The sequence below is a fragment of the Arachis stenosperma genome, chromosome 1 (genome assembly GCF_014773155.1).
Source record: "Arachis stenosperma cultivar V10309 chromosome 1, arast.V10309.gnm1.PFL2, whole genome shotgun sequence".
Taxonomy (NCBI): Eukaryota; Viridiplantae; Streptophyta; class Magnoliopsida; order Fabales; family Fabaceae; genus Arachis; species Arachis stenosperma.
In genome coordinates, this window is record NC_080377.1 from 107,693,208 (window position 1) to 107,700,490 (window position 7,283).

Genomic DNA, 7,283 nt, shown 5'->3' on the forward strand with positions numbered 1-7,283 from the left:
ATTCATTGGTAGGAACTTCAGATAAGCGCATGAAGATGCCTTCCCTTCCGTCTCTCTGCTTTCCTACTGTCTTCATCCAATCCTTCTTATTCCTTTCCATGGCAAGCTTGTGTAGGGTCTCACCGTTGTCAATGGCTACCTCCCATCCTCTCAGTGAAAACGATTGCATATGCTCTGTCACAGCACGCGGAATTCAGCTGTCGGTTCTCGGTCAGGCCGGAATAGAATCCATCGATTCTTTTGCGTCTGTCACTAACGCCCCGCCTGCTAGGAGTTTGAAGCACGTCACAGTCATTCAATCATTGAATCCTACTCAGAATACCACAGACAAGGTTAGACCTTCCGGATTCTCTTGAATGCTGCCATCAGTTCTCGCCTATACCACGAAGACTCTGATCTCACGGAATGGTTGGCTCGTTTGTCAGGCGAGCACTCGGTTGTCAGGCGATCAACCATGCATCGTGCAATCAGGAATCCAAGAGATATTCACTAGAGCCTTGGTTGCTTGTAGAACAAAAGTGGTTGTCAGTCACCTTGTTCATAAGTGAGAATGATGATGAGTGTCACGGATCATCACATTCATCAAGTTGAAGAACAAGTGATATCTTAGAACAAGAACAAGCGGAATGAATGGAAGAACAATAGTAATTGCATTAATACTCGAGGTACAGCAGAGCTCCACACCTTAATCTATGGTGTGTAGAAACTCCACCGTTGAAAATACATAAGCATAAGGTCTAGGCATGGCCGAATGGCCAGCCTCCCAGTGATCTAAGATAGCATAAAACACGAAGATAGCTACCCCCATATCTCAATACAATAGTAAAAGGTCCTACTTATAGAAAACTAGTAGCCTAGGGTGTACAGAGATGAGTAAATGACATAAAAATCCACTTCCGGGCCCACTTGGTGTGTGCTTGGGCTGAGCAATGAAGCATTTTCGTGTAGAGACTCTTCTTGGAGTTAAACGCCAGCTTTTATGCCAGTTTGGGCGTTTAACTCCCATTTGGGTGCCAGTTCCAGCGTTTAACGCTGGGATTCCTGAGGGTGACTTTGAACGCCGGTTTGGGCCATCAAATCTTGGGCAAAGTATAGACTATCATATATTGCTGGAAAGCCCAGGATGTCTACTTTCCAAAGCCGTTGAGAGCGCGCCAATTGGGCTTCTGTAGCTCCAGAAAATCCACTTCGAGTGCAGGGAGGTCAGAATCCAACAGCATCTGCAGTCCTTTTCAGTCTCTGAATCAGATTTTTGCTCAGGTCCCTCAATTTCAGCCAGAAAATACCTGAAATCACAGAAAAACACACAAACTCATAGTAAAGTCCAGAAAAGTGATTTTTAACTAAAAACTAATAAAAATATACTAAAAACTAACTAGATCATACCAAAAACATACTAAAAACAATGCCAAAAAGTGTATAAATTATCCGCTCATCACAACACCAAACTTAAATTGTTGCTTGTCCTCAAGCAACTAAAAATCAAATAAGATAAAAAGAAGAGAATATGCAATGAATTCCAAAAACATCTATGAAGATCAGTATTAATTAGATGAGCGGGGCTTTTAGCTTTTTGCCTCTGAACAGTTTTGGCATCTCACTCTATCCTTTGCAACTCAGAATGATTGGCTTCTTTAGGAACTCAGAATCCAGATAGTGTTATTGATTCTCCTAGTTAAGTATGATGATTCTTGAACACAGCTACTTTATGAGTCTTGGCCGTGGCCCAAAGCACTCTGTCTTCCAGTATTACCACCGGATACATACATGCCACAGACACATAATTGGGTGAACCTTTTCAGATTGTGACTCAGCTTTGCTAAAATCCCCAATTAGAGGTGTCCAGGGTTCTTAAGCACACTCTTTTTGCCTTGGATCACAACTTTATTCTTTCTTTTCTTTTTTTCTCTTTCCCCCCTTTTTTTTTTTTTTTTTTTTTTGTATTCACTGCTTTTTCTTGCTTCAAGAATCATTTTTATGATTTTTCAGATCCTCAGTAACATGTCTCCTTTTTCATCATTCTTTCAAGAGCCAACATTCATGAACCACAAATTCAAGATACATATGCACTGTTTAAGCATACATTCAGAGAACAAGAGTATTGCCACCACATCAAAATAATTAAACTGTTATAAAATTTAAAATTCATGCAATTCTTTTTCTTTTTCAATTTAAGAACATTTGTTTATTTAAGAAAGGTGATGGATTCATAGGACATTCATAACTTTAAGGCATAGACACTAAGACACTAATGATCACAAGACACAAACATGGATAAACATAAGCATAAAATTCAAAAAACAGAAGAATAAAGAACAAGGAAATCAAAGAACGGGTCCACCTTAGTGATGGCGGCTCTTTCTTCCTCTTGAAGATCCTATGGAGTGCTTGAGCTCCTCAATATCTCTTCCTTGTCTTTGTTGCTCCTCTCTCATGATTCTTTGATCTTCTCTAATTTCATGGAGGATGATGGAGTGTTCTTGATGCTCCACCCTTAGTTGTCCCATGTTGGAACTCAGTTCTCCTAGGGAGGTGTTCAGTTGCTCCCAATAGTTTTGTGGAGGAAAGTGCATCCCTTGAGGTGAATCTCTCCATCTCCCATGACTCGGAGGTGGAAGCTTTTGCCTTCTCTTTCCTCTTTCTAGAGGTTTCTCCGGCCTTGGATGCCATAAATGGTTATGGAAAAACGAAAAAGCAACGCTTTTACCACACCAAACTTAAAATGTTTGCTCGTCCTCGAGCAAAAGAAGAAAGAAGAGAGTAGAAGAAGAAGAAATGAGGAGAAAGGGAATGGCTTTGTATTCGGCCAAGGGGAGAGATATGGTGTTTAAGGTGTGTGAAAATGAAGGAGTGAAGGAGGGTTTATATAGGAGAGAGGGAGAGGGATGTTCGGCCATTTGAGGGTGGGTTTGGGTGTTAAAGTGGTTTGAATTTGAATGGTGGGGTAGTTGGGGTTAACTAAAGGATGGATGTGAGTGGTGAAGAGAAAGAAGGGATTTGATAGGTGAGGGGTTTTTGGGGAAGAGGTGTTGAGGTGATTGGTGAAGAGAGAGAGAGTGGTAGGGTATGTGGGGATCCTGTGGGGTCCACAGATCCTGAGGTGTCAAGGAAAAGTCATCCCTGCACCAAATGGCATGCAAAATCACGTTTTGTGCCTTTTCTGGCGTTTAACGCCAGTATGGTGCCCCTTTCTGGCGTTAAACGCCCAGAATGGTGCCAGACTGGGCGTTAAACGCCCAACAGCTAACCTCACTGGCGTTTAAACGCCAGTAGGTGCGTCCTCCAGGGTGTGCTGTTTTTCTTCCTGTTTTTCATTCTTTTTTTGCTTTTTTCATTAATTTTGTGACTTCTTATGATCATCAACCTACAAAAGACATAAAATAACAAAAGAAAATAGTTAATTATAAAACATTGGGTTGCCTCCCAACAAGCGCTTCTTTAATGTCATTAGCTTGACAGAGGACTCTCATGGAGCCTCACAGATTCTTAGAGCCATGTTGGGACCTCCCAACACCAAACTTAGAGTTTGAATGTGGGGGTTCAACACCAAACTTAGAGTTTGGTTGTGGCCTCCCAACACCAAACTTAGAGTTTGACTGTGGGGGCTCTGTTTGGCTCTGCTTTGAAAGAAGCTCTTCATGTTTCTTCTCCATGGTGATAGAGGGATATCCTTGGGCTTTAAACACCAAGGATTCTTCATTCACTTGAATGATCAACTCTCCTCTATCAACATCAATCACAGCCTTTGTTGTGGCTAGGAAGGGTCTGCCAAGGATGATGGTTTCATCCATGCACTTCCCAGTCTCTAGGACTATGAAATCAGTAGGGATGTAATGGTCTTCAACTTTAACCAGAACATCCTCTACAAGTCCATAGGCTTGTTTTCTTGAGTTGTCTGCCATCTCTAGTGAGATTTTTGCAGCTTGCACCTCAAAGATCCCTAGCTTCTCCATTACAGAGAGGGGCATGAGGTTTACACTTGACCCTAAGTCACACAAGGCCTTCTTGAAGGTCATGGTGCCTATAGTACAAGGTATTGAAAACTTCCCAGGATCCTGCCTCTTTTGAGGCAGTTTCTGCCTAGACAAGTCATCCAGTTCTTTGGTGAGCAAATGAGGTTCATTCTCCCAAGTCTCATTTCCAAATAACTTGTCATTTAGCTTCATGATTGCTCCAAGGTATTTAGCAACTTGCTCTTCAGTGACATACTCATCCTCTTCAGAGGAAGAATACTCATCAGAGCTCATGAATGGCAGAAGTAATTCCAATGGAACCTCTATGGTCTCATTTTGAGCCTCAGATTCCCATGGTTCCTCATTGGGGAACTCATTGGAGGCCAGTGGACGTCTAGTGAGGCCTTCCTCAGTGGCGTTCACTGCCTCTTCTTCCTCCCAGAATTCGGCCATGTTAATGGCTTTGCACTCTCCTTTTGGATTTTCTTCAGTATTGCTTGGGAGAGTACTAGGAGGGAGTTCAGTGATTTTCTTGCTCAGCTGACCCACTTGTCCTTCCAAGTTTCTAATGGAGGACCTTGTTTCAGTCATGAAACTTTGAGTGGTTTTGATTAGATCAGAGACCATGGTTGCTAAGTCAGAGGTATTCTGCTTAGAACTCTCTGTCTGTTGCTGAGAAGATGATGGAAAAGGCTTGCTATTGCTAAACCTATTTCTTCCACCATTATTGTTGTTGAAACCTTGTTGAGGTCTCTGTTGATCCTTTCATGAGAAATTTGGGTGATTTCTCCATGAAGAATTATAGGTGTTTCCATAGGATTCTCCTAGGTAATTCACCTCTTCCATTGAAGGGTTCTCAGGAGCATAGGCTTCTTCCTCAGATGAAGCTTCCTTAGTACTGCTTGGTGCATTTTGCATTCCAGACAGGCTTTGAGAAATCAAATTGACTTGTTGAGTCAATATCTTGTTCTGAGCCAGAATGGCATTCAGAGCATCAATCTCAACAACTCCTTTCTTCTGATTAGTCCCTTTGTTCACAGGATTCCTTTCAGAAGTGTACATGAATTGGTTATTTGCAACCATTTCAATCAGCTCTTGAGCTTCTGTAGGCGTCTTCTTCAAATGAAGAGATCCTCCAGCAGAGCTATCCAAAGACATCTTGGATAGTTCAGAGAGACCATCATAGAAAATACCTATGATGCTCCATTCAGAAAGCATGTCAGATGGACATTTTCTGATCAATTGTTTGTATCTTTCCCAAGCTTCATAGAGGGATTCTCCATCCTTTTGTCTGAAGGTTTGGACTTCCACTCTAAGCTTACTCAATTTTTGAGGTGGAAAGAACTTTGCCAAGAAGGCATTGACTAGCTTTTCCCAAGAGTCCAGACTTTCTTTAGGTTGAGAGTCCAACCATGTTCTAGCTCTGTCTCTTACAGCAAAAGGGAATAGCATAAGTCTGTAGACCTCAGGGTCAACCCCATTAGTCTTGACAGTGTCACAGATTTGCAAGAATTCAGCTAAAAACTGATGGGGATCTTCCAATGGAAGTCCATGAAACTTGCAATTCTGTTGCATTAGAGAAACTAATTGAGGCTTAAGCTCAAAGTTGTTTGCTCCAATGGCAGGGATAGAGATGCTTCTCCCATAGAAGTCGGGAGTAGGTGCAGTAAAGTCACCCAGCACCTTCCTTGCATTGTTGGCATTGTTGTTCTCGGCTGCCATGTGTTCTTCTTCTTTGAAGAATTCGGTCAGGTCCTTTAAAGAGGGTTGTGCTTTGGCTTCTCTTAGCTTTCTCTTCAAGGTCCTTTCAGGTTCAGGATCAGGCTCAACAAGAATGCTTTTGTCTTTGCTCCTGCTCATAAGAAAGAGAAGGGAACAAGAAAATGTGGAATCCTCTATGTCACAGTATAGAGATTCCTTGAAGTGTCAGAGGAAAAGAAGAGTAGAAGACAGAAGTGGAAAATTCGAACTTATCAAAGGAGATGGAGTTCGAATTTTGCATTAAGGAATAGTGTTAGTCCATAAATAGAAGGATGTGAGGAGAAGGGAAGTAATTTTCGAAAATTAAGTGAAAGATTTTGAAAACATTTTTGAAAAACATTACTTAATTTTCGAAAATGAAAGTGGGAGAGAAATAAAATGATTTTTGAAAAAGATTTTGAAATTAGAAATCAAAAAGATTTGATTGAAAACTATTTTGAAAAAGATGTGTTTAAGAAGATATGATTGGGTTTTTTTTTTTTTAAAAAAAAATGTGATTGAGAAAATATGATTTGAAAACAATTTTAAAAAGATTTGATTTTAGAAATTAATAACTTGGCTATCAAGAAAAGATATGATTCAAACATTAAACCTTTCTCAACAGAAAAGGCAACATACTTGAGATGTTGAATCAAATCATTAATTGATAGCAAGTATCTTTAAAAATGGAAAGAAATTGATTTTGAAAAAGATTTGATTGAAAAATTGATTTGAAAAAGATTTGATTTTGAAAAGATTCTGAAAACTTAAAAAATTTGAATTGAAAACAAAATCTTCCCCCTTTAGCCATCCTGGCGTTAAACGCCCAGAATGGTGCACATTCTGGCGTTTAACGCCCAAAACTATACCCTTTTGGGCGTTAAACGCCCAACCAGGCACCCTGGCTGGCGTTTAAACGCCAGTCTGTCCTTCTTCACTGGGCGTTTTGAACGCCCAGCTTTTTCTGTGCAATTCCTCTGCTGTATGTTCTAAATCTTCAATTCTCTGTATTATTGACTTGAAAAGACACAAATTAAAAATATTTTTGGATTTTTAATAATAAAGAATAATCAAAATGCAACTAAAATCAAATAACAATGCATGCAAGACACCAAACTTAGTAGTTTGTATACTACTGACACTAATGAGAATGCATATGAGACACACAAAACACTTCAAGTCAATAGAATTCAAAGATCAGAGCACGGAAATCATCAAGAACATCTTGAAGATCACTAAGACACATGAATGAATGCATGCAATTGACACCAAACTTAAGATGAGACACTAGACTCAAACAAGAAATTTTTGGGTTTTATGATTTTTTTGATTTTTTTTTGTGTTTTTCGAAAATTAAGTGGAAAAAGGTATCAAAATTCTTAATGAGAATTCCAGGAATCAGTGCAATGCTAGTCTAAGACTCCGGTCCAGGAATTAGACATGGCTTCACAGCCAGCCAAGCTTTCAAAGAAAGCTTCGGTCCAAAACACTAGACATGGCCAAAGGCCAGCCAAGCCTTAGCAGATCACTGCTCCAAAAGCAAGATTGATAAAAATCAACAAGCTCTTGTGATGATAAGTTGAAACCTCG

At 40.2% G+C, this 7,283-nt stretch overlaps 1 non-coding gene across 1 annotated transcript; it reads left to right on the top strand.

Moving 5' to 3' along the window:
• The first annotated feature begins 5,169 nt into the window (after positions 1 to 5,169).
• On the top strand, positions 5,170 to 5,273 carry LOC130950849 (small nucleolar RNA R71). The gene has a single exon (XR_009073754.1). It is a non-coding gene; the product is annotated as a small nucleolar RNA R71 (small nucleolar RNA).
• Positions 5,274 to 7,283: the final 2,010 nt, after the last annotated feature.